This window comes from Tamandua tetradactyla, chromosome 20 (genome assembly GCF_023851605.1).
Source record: "Tamandua tetradactyla isolate mTamTet1 chromosome 20, mTamTet1.pri, whole genome shotgun sequence".
NCBI lineage: Eukaryota > Metazoa > Chordata > Mammalia > Pilosa > Myrmecophagidae > Tamandua > Tamandua tetradactyla.
Window position 1 is genome coordinate 60,739,404 of NC_135346.1, and position 15,071 is coordinate 60,754,474.

General features: G+C 40.3%; 2 long non-coding RNA genes across 2 annotated transcripts in view; one reads left to right on the forward strand and one right to left on the reverse strand.

Annotated features, from left to right (window-relative positions):
- LOC143664644 (uncharacterized) overlaps positions 1 to 15,071 on the forward strand; it is a 33,310-nt gene that overhangs the window by 551 nt on the left and 17,688 nt on the right. Inside the window, exon 2 of the long non-coding RNA XR_013166565.1 lies at positions 2,860 to 3,027. This is a non-coding gene — a long non-coding RNA (uncharacterized LOC143664644). The remainder of the gene's footprint in view (positions 1 to 2,859; positions 3,028 to 15,071) is intronic.
- LOC143664643 (uncharacterized) lies at positions 555 to 6,788 on the reverse strand. Its single transcript, XR_013166564.1, has 3 exons — positions 6,607 to 6,788; positions 2,528 to 2,731; positions 555 to 643 (listed from the first exon to the last, which is right to left on the reverse strand). It is a non-coding gene; the product is annotated as an uncharacterized LOC143664643 (long non-coding RNA).

Genomic DNA, 15,071 nt, shown 5'->3' on the forward strand with positions numbered 1-15,071 from the left:
AGCTGAAGTTCCCAAATGACCTCACCTGCATCTGAGCAAGTCCTGGTGTTTAGGAAACTATAATGCTTAAACAGATGCTTTTGGAGTGTGTCATCAAAGCAGAAGCCATCTGGATCTGACAGTCAGCTATTTTCAAACAGCTAGTCACATCCTATTAGTGGGTTGTGAAGTTAGTATAGTGGTCATGACCAGCATTTCACAAGATGGAAAGAAACAGAGGAGAAATTCGAAATCAAATTATAATACTAGAAATTCAAAATCAAATTATAATTATAATGGATATTATAATAATATCCATTCAAAACAAGGACATTATTTTGTGTAAATCTGTTACACACATACATATGTCTGAGCTGGGTGTAGCTACAATGTATATTTGACCATAATGGTGACTTGTAGTAAAAAAAAAAAAAGTCTAAAAATGCTAATCTGATCCAATGACCTCATTTTACAGAGAGACAGGTCTCATACAGCACAGAGCTCCAGGAGAAGAGGATGGGGTGGGACACTGACTTTTTCTCTGTTCTTTCAACTAAGGCGTAAGCCACACTCACCTTGGTCTTCCAAACCCGAACACCCTCCTTATTCCACGCCCAGAGCCAGGGCCAAACCTGCCAAACACAGCCCTTGGAAGTAACTGGCTCTGTGAAAAAAATTAAAAAAACAACCCACATATATATGTAAGTTTATATTAATTACACTGAGATAATTAACGAGATAAGGGATGTGTAGCATGCAGTTTACAAATGATAAAATGTACAGAGCTCTTGACTGTAAATTCCATTTAGTCAATTGGTTATCACAGGGTGCTTTCACTGATTTGTGCTAAACTCTTTTATCAGTAGCCAACCTATGGTTGCAACAAAGAATGAGTACAGTTCTCATAGGATGGTTGGTTGACATTTTCATTTACATTTATGAATAAAATAAATGGGAAATAGAAAGATGTGTCGACCTCATTCATTCATCCTTGCCTAATTGAATAAAAGTTTTTGAGTGAATAGCCACATTCTTTTCTTGTTTTTGCTATTCACAATAGAATTGCTACAGACATAGCATATGTTTTTTATCTGCATTTTTAACCTTTTGCCCACCACTTTATTAAGAATCTATAAAACAACAAATCAAGCGTTGACCAGCAGTGTTAACTATTTCCATTAAAGCCACCAATCTAAAGCCACTAAATGAGGAACTTGGCAGGGAAGTACAGTAGCACTGTTTCCACGCCCACACACGTGGACACAAATAGTCTCGAGAGCGTAGTGAGTGGTAAAACACAATAACAGGGAAGTGATGAGGTTTGACGTTAATCATCTTTGCATTGAATATAATTTATTTAATTACATATGTTTATATAATTTAATTAACAATGATCATGTAACAACTGGTTTACAGAATTCCTGATAATTTCATAGTCAGATTTTCCATGTTGATGCATCAGCACACCCTTCTTCTGTCCCAGAACACCAAAGCAGGATTGTAGGGATGTTGCCCAGTATAGGTGATCATGGGGTGATTCATGGGTTCACAAAGGCAAGTCAGGACTTGTCCAGATTCAAGCATTCCAATGTGCAGGCTGCAGTGCTGCAAGAGCTACCACATGAATGGACACATGCACACAAGTAGACAGGTGTCCACATGAACAGACATGCACACTCAGACACACATGTGTACACAACACACTCCTAGGCACACATTTGCACACAGATGTACCCTACACACACACATGCACATGCTGTATGCACCTTTTCTGTCCTCTCTGATACTTCTCTGCACTAAGCAATGGAAACAAATTTCCTTCTGCTGCCTGCAAACTGGCCAGCCCTCTGCTCACTAAGCCTATTGAGAAGGACCTTCAATAGTCCTTGCCTGTATGATACTAGCTGGTCACTGCCCCTCTCTGGGTCTTAGTTTCTTCAACAACGTTTCCACTGAATTTCATAAACCTTCCATGAACTCTCCTGTGCCAGGCACTGGTCTGGACTCTGGGGACCCTAATGAGTCGTGCACAGCCACAAACATCAGGGAATACAAAGATGTGAGCCACAGCTGGGCTGGGAGGGACATGACAAGCAGAGCCTGGCTCCAAGAGTCACCTCTGCCTGGGCAAGTTACCAAACCTCTTGTGGCTTCCATTTCCTCATTTTAAAAGGGGATGATACAACCTACCTTGCCAGGTACTTGGAAAGATTAAATCAGGAGAATAAAAAATAGCAGAGAGCTTAGGAGAAAGTGACACAGGATAAGGTGACATCAATCAATGAAAGTGTCATCATGTGTTCAGCTTACTGCTATGGAGTGGTAATGCTTGGTCAAAGGAAGCAGAGGACTGTGGGAACACAGAGGCACCCCATCCCATGCAGCACAGGGCTGTTGGGGAAGGGAGTGGGGAATATAAATAACCTGCACTCTGGACTCAGAGTTCTAAGTCTCTATAACTCTTCTCTGATGGCCCCCAGAGCTCATATTTTTTCAACATATATTTAACAATGAAAAATCTGTAAGTTTTACCCTATCATGAACAGACCTTGCTGTTTCACATAAGAATGATTTTATGATGTCCTCTTCTCATAATTGTGTTTTATTACTTTTGGACACATCCAGTCTTCTCTTTGGTTTAAAAGCAATGCAGCCACTCACTTAACTAGTGGTGATGGGTGTTGCTTTGTCAGGTACAATTCTAAGCAACGGGGACAGGTTCACAGCTGTTAAGTAATGCAGCTGTCTTGTACTGACAAGAAAAATAAAGAAAAAAAATTTTAAGTGAAATGATGTCTAATCTCACCCCCCCCCAGAGATCACCAACATTAATAATTGAATGTCATGGTGTTTTAAAACTCTTTTTTTTTCACTTTATAGTATACCACAAGACCATTTCTGAGCTATCATCAGTTTTGGATGGTTCTTCTAAAACTGGGGATCACTGCTTTGCTGTTGCCCTGTAGATGCTTTTTAGCCTTCAACAAATCTGCCGGAGCAGCTCAGAGCTCACCAGGATGCAGATGTGCCTCAGAGTTCAAAAAACGGGTATTGGTGGCCTCCTAATTTGAACTGACATTGGTGCTTGGTTTATCTGTTCACCACAGTGGTTACTGGAGTGGGAAGTTAGCTTAGGGGGACCAGACTATAATTTATGGACCCCTAAATTATAGAGTTACACTACAAACCTGCAGACTCTCCTTGAGCTCACTTGCAAAGAGATGCCATGAGGCTAAGCCCCAGCTCAGCCCCTCTAAGCAGGAGACAGGCCCAGCAGCAAATCTCATAAAACAGAACTAGAGTGTCTGTGCTCTTCTTCTTGATTCTTTCCCTATCTCAGTTTACAAATACTATGTTGGCTCCCTCGAGACTACAAGAAGTTCAAAACTTTGTTTTGCTTTTCATATAAAGATGACATGCACTGTAACATATTTGATGACTCTGATGGCTACTCATGATGACTAAGGCGGTGCAACCAACCCATCCTGTATGGAGGACACCCTTTAAATTGAGCTCATCTGCTTGGCCATCATGTCCATGGCTTCATTTGAAAAGCCTTTTCTAAGGAATTCTATATGATGTCAGCTTTGAACTTGGTTTCCCAAAGCTTGGGTCATATGCAGCAAATGGGACATGACCCGGAGTTGGAACAGGCAAGGAAAAGATGCTGTGGGCATTAAGGGCTTCCCAGGGCAGTGTGTGATCAAGATGCTTACCCACCAGCTCTCAGTTTCACTGGGTCTAGAGGTCCTTGGACTTTCAGAATGAGGTCATGGTGCCATGATCCCACCTCTCATCAGTGTTCTATTCACCCCCTTACTTTGGTCCTCTGAAATGATTTGGACTAGCTTGTAGTCCTCTAGCTTGTCCTCAGCCAGGATGTGTTTGACAATGGCCAGTGGATAAAGGCTAGAACCTTACTTTGACTGGTCAGCTGGCATGGGTTAAGGGTCAGGCTATGAGGGCATAGGACTTACAGCTGACTGCACCAGAGTATAGCCACCAGAGACCCTGTGTTCTGAGTCACCTCAGTATTGAGCAGCATGGTTGCTAGCCTTAGGTCATGCCCACATATTATGGACCTTGCTACATTCTCATGCTTATCTGAGCAAACCTCATGGATGAGTGTGGCCATTTACAATCACTTTTCCACCATCTTCAACATGAACCCACACCTCTGTCTTGAGGTTGTTTCCCACTTTGGAGTTCCTACCGCTGTCCTATAGGCTGAACCATTTCCCCTAGGTTCTCAGCCTACAAAGCTCAGATGGTTTCCAGGGATCAAGATAGAAACCATGACCATGCATCAGAGGGTAGGGAGGGATAAGAGAAACCTAGGCCTGTCTCTGCCACTTTCTCCCATGCAATCACAGGAAACTGTATGCCTTCATGGAGTACCCCTTCCCCAACCCTGTTCCTCCAGTATAATGGTATCAGAGAATCACACAACAGAGACCATCGTGTCCAAGGCTGGTTGTCAGAGAGGAAGATGGCCTAGAGACAAGAACCTACAAACCAGAATTGCCCTGGTTTGAAGTGGTCAGCACAGCCCAGCCCCCAGGATGCCTCAATAATGAAGACCAGAACAAGGCAGGACTCAGGGAAAAGTTCCTACAAGTGACATCCAGGTTAGCTGCTGGCAACAAGAGAAATGCAGCCTGGGAGAGGTGTGTAACACATGGCAGTTGGCCAGCCTGGGTGAGGTAGGAACTTTGGGTGGGAGAGGTGTGTAACACATGGCAGTTGGCCAGCCTGGGTGAGGTAGGAACTTGGGGTGGCTCCACCCACAGGTCCTATCTAGGATCTGACCACAGTTCATGCCCTCGTTGCCACCAACTTGGGCTTCCCATATCCTCTGCTTCTGAGTTGCAGCAGCTGCCCTTCACTGACCTTTTGTGTCTTCATGCACCTACCAAATACCTCACATCTTCATCTCTTGCCTTGTTGGTGCTCCTAGGACCACCAATCACACTCCCTCCCCTAGGCGAATCAAGTTGTCCCCTCCTCCCTCTTCTCAGGGCTGCCTCAGCAAGGTATTCTCTGGGCAAGACTCAGCCTCTATGTCCACTATCCTTTGTCCTCTTTGCCACTGAATATCTGATCTTCTGACCTCTGCAGGTGGGTGTCTGCCCTTCTTAATCCACTAGAATGGCCTCTCTAGGATGACAGGAACAGAACATGTCATTCCTTATGTCCTTACAACCTGAATGAGTGAGGAGCCCAAGGAGATATCCACCCACCTTCCTTACCATCACACTCTTGTAAATTTTCCTGTTGTCCCATTTTCCTGATTTTTCTCTTCTTTTGATTTTCTTAGACAAAGTTTTGTAGTTTTTCTGTGTATGTCTTTTACGTCCATGGTTAAATTTATTCCTAAATATTTTATTGTTTTGGCTATTATTGCAAATGGAAATTTTTTTCTTGATTTCCCCTCCATGTTGCACATTGCTGGTGTATAGAAATACTACTGATTTTTGTGTGTTAATTCTGCCACTTTACTGTACTCATCTTTAGCATTGCAGCTTTGCTGTAGATTTTTCAGGATTTTCTGCATACGGGATCATGTGGTCTTAAACAGTGACAGCTTGACTTCTTCCTTTTCAATTTGGATGTTTTTATTCTTTTTATTGCCTCATTGCTCTAGCTAGAGCTTTCAGCACAATGTTGAGTAACATCAGTGATAATGGCCACCCTTGTCTTGTTCCTGACCTTAGAGGGAAAGCTATCAGTCTTTCCGCACTGAATATAATGTTAGCTGTGGGGTTTTCATATGTTCCTTTTATCACGCTGAGGAAATTTCCTTCTAGTCCTATCCTTTGAAGTGTTCTCATCAAGAAATGATGCTGAATATTCTCAAATGCCTTTTCTGAATCAATCAAGTGATCATGTGGTTTTTCCTCTTTAATTTATTTATGTAGTGTATTACAGTAATTGCTTTTCTTGTGTTTAACCCCCTTGGATCCCTCAGATAAATCCCACTTGGTTATGGTGTATAATTATTTTAATGTGCTGCTGGACCCAATTTGCAAATATTTTGTTGTGTATTCTCAAATCTGGATTCATTAAGGAGATTGGTCTGTAATTTTCTTTTTTTATGGTATCTTTTTCTGGCTTTGGTATTTGGGTGATGTTGGCTTCATAGAATTAGCTAGGGAGATTTCTTTCCTCTTCAGTTTTCTTGAAGAGTTTCAGCAGGATTGGTAGTTATTTTTTCATGAATGTTTGATAGAATTCACATTTGATGCCATCTGGTCCTGGACTTTTTTGGGGGAGCTTTTGATGACTGATTCAGTCTCTTGTGATTGGTTTCTTGAGGTTGTCTGTTTCTTCTTGAGTCAGTGTTGGTTGTTGATTTCATCTAAGTTATCTAGTTTGTTAGCATACCATTGCTCATATTACCTTCTATTTATCTCCTTGATTTCTTTGGGGTCAGGAACCCCAAAAGAAAACACCAATTAATTGTTGGATTAGGTCAAGGCTTCATACACTGTATAATACAATACCCCAAAGCAGAACATGTAGAGGTCAGAGTGAAGGTGTTCTGGAAGCATCACCCAGGCCTAGGTCAGGGGGACTCAACCTGCCTATTTACTTCCCAGTCCACCTTTATTCTGATTACCCACTTACTGAGTCAGATGTCCAGACATAGAACTGGAAATGGTTTCTCTCTTTGAAGGTTTTCTATGGCACCAAAAGTCTTTGGAGTGCCAGCAGAACAGAGAAACTGTGGTTGCTGAGCCTCTAGACTAAACTCAGTCCAGTGTCCACAAAAGCTCAGTCATCTGGCTCACCTGCTCTGCTGGGGCTCCAAAGAGTTGGACATTCATTCTGGAATGTTGACAAATTGTTAGCAGATAATGTCTGTGGATTCATTTGCATGTCACTCTCACTAACCAATTTCTGTGATACAAGAGTTTCAAAAGAGAAAGAGTTTATTGTTAGGTGCATAATAGGAAAGCAGATGGCCTAGAGGCACAAAATATGTCTCCCGTCTCATAAGTTTTGATATGTTGTTTTCTCATTTTCATTTGCCTAGAGATATTTACTGACTTTTCTTTCAATTTCATTCTTGGCCCACTGGTAGTTTGAGTGTGTTATTTAGCCTCCATCAATTTGTGAATCTTCTATCCTTCCACCTGTTATTGATTTCTAACTTCATTCCATTATAATCCAAGAAAATGCTGTGTATAATTTTGATATTCTTAAATTTACTGAGACCTGCTTTGTGACCTAACATGTGATCTATCCTGGAGAATGATCCATGAGCACTTGGCAAGAGTGTGCATCATGCTGTTGTTGGGTGCAATGTTCTGTAAATGTCTGTTAAGTCTAGTTCACATCATATTTTTCAGGATCTTTGTTTTCTTATTTGTTCTCTGTTTAGATCTTCTATCTATTGATGAGAACAGGGAATTGGAGTCTCCAACTATTATTGTACATGTGTCTTCATCTCCCTTCAGTGTTGTCCATGTTTGCCTCATGTATTTTGTGTGGTACTCTGGCTTGGTGCATAAATATTTATGATTGTTACGTGTTGTTGAATTCGTCCTTCTTTGTCCTTTTAATTGTTTTACACTTGAAGTCTAATTTGTCTGATATTAGTAAAACTACCCTTCCTATTTTCTGCTTGTTTTTTGTGTGAAATATCTTTTGGTACCTTTCACTTTCAAATTTTTTTGTACTTGATACTAAAGTGAGTCTCCAGTAGAGATGGGTCCTGTTTTTTTTATGCACTCTGCCAGTCTGTGTCTTTTGATTGCAGAGTTTAGTCCATGAACATTAATGTTATTAATATAAAGCCATTACTTTCTTCTGCCATTTTGTCTTTTCAATTTTTTGTAATATCTTAATTTTCTCTCTTTTTTTGCCTTTACTGGTTGTCTTCATTTGTACACTCTTCTCCAGTCCTCTGTTTTCTGTGTTTTCCTATTTCTTCAAGAAATGGTGCCTAAAGAACTGGATATCTGTATGCAAAAGAATGAAAGAGGACCCATATCTCACACCCTATTCAAAAGTTAACACAAAATGGATCAAAGACCTAAACATTGAATCTAAGACCATAAAACTGTTAGAAGAAAATGTAGGGAAATATCTTCTTTTTTTTTTTTATTAACGGAAAGAAAGAAAAAAAATAGAAATTAACACAACATTTAGAAATCATACTGTTCTACATATGCAGTCAGTAATTCTTAACATCATCACATAGATGCATGATCATCATTTCTTAGTACATTTGCATCGGTTTAGAGGAACTAGCAACACAACAGAAAAAGATACAAAATGTTAATATAGAGAAAAGAAATAAAAGTAGTAATAATAGTAAAAAACACACGCAAAAAACCCTATAGCTCAGATGCAGTTTCATTCAGTGTTTTAACATGATTACTTTACAATTAGGTGTTATTGTGCTGTCCATTTTTGAGTTTTTGTATCTAGTCCTGTTGCACAGTCTGTATCCCTTCCGCTCCAGTTATCCATTATCTTACCCTGTTTCTAACTCCTGCTGGACTCTGTTACCAATGACATATTTCAAGTTTATTCTTGTATGTCCGTTCACATCAGTGGGACCATACAGTATTTGTCCTTTAGTTTTTGGTTGGACTCACTCAGCATAATATTCTCTAGGTCCATCCATGTTATTACATGCTTCATAAGTTTATCTTGTCTTAAAGCTGCATAATATTCCATCGTATGTATATACCACAGTTTATTTAGCCATTCTTCTGTTGATGGACATTTTGGCTGTTTCCATCTCTTTGCAATTGTAAATAACACTGCTATAAACATTGGTGTACAAATGTCCGTTTGTGTCTTTGCCCTTAAGTCCTTTGAGTAGATACCTAGCAAGGGTATTGCTGGGTCATATGGCAATTCTATATTCAGCTTTTTGAGGAAACGCCAAACTGCCTTCCACAGTGGTTGCACCATTTGACATTCCCACCAACAGTGGATAAGTGTGCCTCTTTCTCCGCATCCTCTCCAGCACTTGTCATTTTCTGTTTTGTTGATAATGGCCATTCTGGTGGGTGTGAGATGATATCTCATTGTGGTTTTGGTTTGCATTTCTCTAATGGCCAGGGACATTGAGCATCTCTTCATGTGCCTCTTGGCCATCCGCATTTCCTCTTCTGGTAGGTGTCTGTTCAAGTCTTTTTCCCATTTTGTAATTGGGTTGGCTGTCTTTTTGTTGTTGAGTTGAACAATCTCTTTATAAATTCTGGATACTAGACCTTTATCTGATATGTCATTTCCAAATATTATCTCCCATTGTGTAGGCTGTCTTTCTACTTTCTTGATGAAGTTCTTTGATGCACAAAAGTGTTTAATTTTGAGGAGTTCCCATTTATTTATTTCTTTCTTCAGTGCTCTTGCTTTAGGTTTAAGGTCCATAAAACAACCTCCAGTTATAAGATTCATAAGATATTTCCCTACATTTTCCTCTAACTGTTTTATGGTCTTAGACCTAATGTTTAGATCTTTGATCCATTTTGAGTTAACTTTAGTATAGGGTGTGAGATGCGGGTCTTCTTTCATTCTTTTGCATATGGATATCCAGTTCTCTAGGCACCATTTATTGAAGAGACTGTTCTGTCCCAGGTGAGTTGGCTTGACTGCCTTATCAAAGATCAAATGTCCATAGATGAGAGGGTCTATATCTGAGCACTCTATTCGATTCCATTGGTCGATATATCTATCTTTATGCCAATACCATGCTGTTTTGACCACTGTGGCTTCATAATATGCCTTAAAGTCTGGCATCGCTAGACCTCCAGCTTCGTTTTTTTTCCTCAAGATGTTTTTAGCAATTCGGGGCAACCTGCCCTTCCAGATAAATTTGCTTATTGGTTTTTCTAATTCTGAAAAATAAGTTGTTGGGATTTTGATTGGTATTGCATTGAATCTGTAGATCAGTTTAGGTAGGATTGACATCTTAATTATATTTAGTCTTCCAACCCATGAACACGGTATGCCCTTCCATCTATTTAGGTCTTCTGTGATTTCTTTTAGCAGTTTTTTGTAGTTTTCTTTATATAGGTTTTTTGTCTCTTTGGTTAAATTTATTCCTAGGTATTTTATTCTTTCAGTTGCAATTGTAAATAGGATTCATTTCTTGATTTCCCCCTCAGCTTGTTCATTACTAGTGTATAGAAAAGCTACAGATTTTTGAATGTTGATCTTGTAGCCTGCTACTTTGCTGTACTCATTTATTAGCTCTAGTAGTTTTGTTGTGGATTTTTCTGGGTTTTCGACATATAGTATCATATTGTCTGCAAACAGTGATAGTTTTACTTCTTCCTTTCCAATTTTGATGCCTTGTATTTCTTTTTCTTGTCTAATTTCTTTGGCTAGAACTTCCAACACAATGTTGAATAATAGTGGTGATAGTGGACATCCTTGTCTTGTTCCTGATCTTAGGGGGAAAGTTTTCAATTTTTCCCCATTGAGGATGATATTAGCTGTGGGTTTTTCATATATTCCCTCTATCATTTTAAGGAGGTTCCCTTGTATTCCTATCCTTTGAAGTGTTTTCAAGAGGAAAGGATGTTGAATCTTGTCAAATGCCTTCTCTGCATCAATTGAGATGATCATGTGATTTTTCTGCTTTGATTTGTTGATATGGTGTATTACATTAATTGATTTTCTTATGTTGAAACATCCTTGCATACCTGGGATGAATCCTACTTGGTCATGATGTATAATTCTTTTAATGTGTTGTTGGATACGATTTGCTAGAATTTTATTGAGGATTTTTGCATCTATATTCATTAGAGAGATTGGTCTGTAGTTTTCTTTTTTTGTAATATCTTTGCCTGGTTTTGGTATGAGGGTGATGTTGGTTTCATAGAATGAATTAGGTAGTTTTCCCTCCACTTCGATTATTTTGAAGAGTTTGAGGAGAGTTGGTACTAATTCTTTCTGGAATGTTTGATAGAATTCACATGTGAAGTCGTCTGGTCCTGGACTTTTCTTTTTAGGGAGCTTTTGAATGACTAATTCAATCTCTTTACTTGTGATTGGTTTGTTGAGGTCATCTATTTCTTCTTGAGTCAAAGTTGGTTGTTCATGTCTTTCCAGGAACCCATCCATTTCATCTAAATTGTTGTATTTATTAGCGTAAAGTTGTTCATAGTATCCTGTTATTACCTCCTTTATTTCTGTGAGGTCAGTAGTTATGTCTCCTCTTCCATTTCTGATCTTATTTATTTGCATCCTCTCTCTTCTTCTTTTTGTCAATCTTGCTAAGGGCCCATCAATCTTATTGATTTTCTCATAGAACCAACTTCTGGTCTTATTGATTTTCTCTATTGTTTTCATGTTTTCAATTTCATTTATTTCTGCTCTAATCTTTGTTATTTCTTTCCTTTTGTTTGCTTTGGGGTTAGTTTGCTGTTTTTTCTCCCGTTCTTCCAAGTGGACAGTTAATTCTTGCATTTTTGCCTTTTGTTCTTTTCTGATATAGGCATTTAGGGCAATAAATTTCCCTCTTAGCACTACCTTTGCTGCGTCCCATAAGTTTTGATATGTTGTGTTTTCATTTTCATTCGCCTCTAGGTATTTACTAATTTCTCTTGCAATTTCTTCTTTGACCCATTTGTTGTTTAAGAGAGTGTTGTTGAGCCTCCATGTATTTGTGAATTTCCTGCACTCCGCCTATTATTGATTTCCAGCTTCATTCCTTTATGATCCGAGAAAGTGTTGTGTATGATTCCAATCTTTTTAAATTTGTTAAGACTTGCCCTGTGACCCAGCATATGGTCTATCTTTGAGAATGATCCATGAGCACTTGAGAAAAAGGTGTATCCTGCTGTTGTGGGATGTAATGTCCTATAAATGTCTGTTAAGTCTAGCTCATTTATTGTAATATTCAGATTCTCTATTTCTTTATTGATCCTCTGACTAGATGTTCTGTCCACTGATGAGAGTGGTGAATTGAAGTCTCCAACTATTATGGTATATGTGTCTATTTCCCTTTTCAGTGTTTGCAGTGTATTCCTCACGCATTTTGGGGCATTTTGGTTTGGTGCATAAATATTTATGATTGTTATGTCTTCCTGTTGAATTGTTCCTTTTATTAGCAGATAGCGTCCTTCTTTGTCTTTTAACTGTTTTACATTTGAAGTCTAATTTGTTGGATATTAGTATAGCCACTCCTGCTCTTTTCTGGTTGTTATTTGCATGAAATATCTTTTCCCAACCTTTCACTTTCAACCTATGTTTATCTTTGGGTCTAAGATATGTTTCCTGTAGACAGCACATAGAAGGATCCTGTTTTTTAATCCATTCTGCCAGTCTATGTCTTTTGATTGGGAAATTCAGTCCATTAACATTTAGAATTATTACTGTTTGGATAATAGTTTCCTCTACCGTTTTGCCTTTTGTATTATATATATCATATCTGACTTTCCTTCTTTCTACGCTCTTCTCCATGTCTCTCTCTTCTGTCTTTTTGTATCTGACTCTAGTGCTCCCTTTAGTATTTCTTGCAGAGCTGGTCTCTTGGTCACAAATTCTCTCAGTGACTTTTTGTCTGAGAATGTTTTAATTTCTCCCTCATTTTTGAAGGACAATTTTGCTGGATATAGGAGTCTTGGTTGGCAGTTTTTCTCTTTTAGTAACTTAAATATATCATCCCACTGTCTTCTAGCTTCCATGGTTTCTGCTGAGAAATCTACACATAGTCTTATTGGGTTTCCCTTGTATGTGATGGATTGCTTCTCTCTCGCTGCTTTCAAGATCCTCTCTTTCTCTTTGACCTCTGACATTCTAACTAGTAAGTGTCTTGGAGAATGCCTATTTGGGTCTAATCTCTTTGGGGTGCGCTGCACTTCTTGGATCTGTAATTTTAGATCTTTCATAAGAGTTGGGAAATTTTCAGTGATAATTTCTTCCATTAGTTTTTCTCCTCCTTTTCCCTTCTCTTCTCCTTCTGGGACACCCACAACACGTATATGTGTGCGGTTCATATTGTCCTTGAGTTCCCTGATACCTGTTCGAATTTTTCCATTCTTTTCCGGATAGTGTCTGTTTCTTTTTGGAATTCAGATGTTCCATCCTCCAAATCACTAATTCTATCTTTTGTCTCTTTAAATCGATCATTGTAGGTATCCATTGTTTTTTCCATCTTTTCTACTTTATCCTTCACTTCCATAAGCTCTGTGATTTGTTTTTTCAGTTTTTCTATTTCTTCTTTTTGATCAGTCCATGTCTTCTTCATGTCCTCCCTCAATTTATCGATTTTATTTTTGAAGAGGTTTTCCATTTCTGTTCATATATTCAGCATTAGTTGTTTCAGTTCCTGTATCTCATTTGAACTATTGGTTTGTTCCTTTGACTGGGCCATATTTTCAATTTTCTGATCGTGATCTGTTATCTTCTGCTGGCGGCTGGGCATTTACAGATTTCCCTGGGTGTTGGACCCCACAGGTTGAATAATTTTTCTGTGAAATCTCTGGGTTCTATTTTTCTTATGCTGCCCAATAGGTGGCGCTCGTGGCACACGTTTGTCTACGGGCTCCACCAGTAAAAGTTGCTGTGGGTCCTTTAACTCTGGAAAACTCTCGCCATAGGGGAGGTTCGGCTGCCAAAGCGTCTTGGAAGAGTGCCAGCTGGCCCAGGGGCCCGAACACAGGGAGGGTCACCGGCCGCCGCAGCACGGGAGAGCGCCCGACCGAATTTCCTAGTTGGCCCGGGGCGCCAAGCGTGGTGGAAGGGCGCCAGCTGTACAGCCCGGAAGAGGGCACTGTTCCCAGCCGGACCGGGGAGTCACATGTTTGGAAGGGACCCCCTGGTCACTGTTCTCCGCAGTCTGGGGATTTCCGACCCAACTCTCTCAGTTGGTCCGTGGGGCCTCACGTTGTGGGGGCACCAGCCACTGCGGCCCAAGGGGACCACCTGCCCAATTCTTCCAGTTGGCCTGGGAAAGAGGAAGGGAGGGACTCCGGCCGCTTGCCGTCCCGCCCAGGAATGCCCGCACCCCTCGGTGATCTCACCGGAGCTGGTTCTCCCAGACAGTCAGCCATTCCAGGATGGGGTACGCCGTCCCTTTGATCTCCATCATGGCTCCCGGAGCTGCTCTGTATTGTCTCCACTCCCCCAGTAGCTGTTCTGGAGGAGGAAAGGTGAGGGTGGCAAAGCTGTCGAGGCTGGTGGCGGAGGAGCCGGTGAAGGTGGAAGAGGGCACCGTGGTGGTTGGAGAGCCGCCGGAGCAGGAGGGGGAAGAGGGCGCCGCGCGGCGGGCCAGCGGACAAAGAGGGGAGAGGAGGGTGGGCGGGTCGGCTGCTGCGGGGCGTGGGCACCACACGGTGGGCCGGCAGACAAAGAGCAGGAAATATCTTTTAACTCTTACCCTTGGAGGCAGTTTTCTAGACTTTACACCCAAAGCAAGAGCATTGAAGAAAGAAAGAAAGAAATGGGAACTCCTCAAAATTAAACACTTTTGTGCATCAAAGAACTTCATCAAGAAAGTAAAAAGACAGCCTACCCAATGGGAGACAATATTTGTAAACGACATATCACATAAAGATCTAGTATCCAGAATTTATAAAGAGATTGTTCAACTCAATGAAAAAAAGACAGCCAACCCAATTACAAAATGGGAAAAAGACTTGAACAGACACTTCTCAGAAGAGGAAATACAAATGGCCAAAAGGCACATGAAAAGATGCTCAACTTCCCTGGCTTTTAGAGAAATGCAAATCAAAACCACAATGAGATATCATCTCATACCCACCAGAATGACCATTATCAATAAAACAGAAAATGACAAATGATGGAGAGGATGTGGAGAAAGAGGCACACTTATCCATTGTTGGTGGGAATGTCAAATGGTACAATCGCTGTGGAAGGCAGTTTGTTGGTACCTCAAAAAGCTAAATATAGAATTGCCATATGATCCGGCAATACCATTGCTAGGTATCTACTCAGAGGACATGAGGGCAAGGACAAAAACTGACATTTGCACACTAACGTTTATAGCAGCATTATTTACAATTGTGAAGAGATGGAAACAGCCAAAATGTCCATCAACATACGAGTGGCTAAACAAACTTTGGTATATACATACAATGGAATATTATGCAGCTGTAAAACAG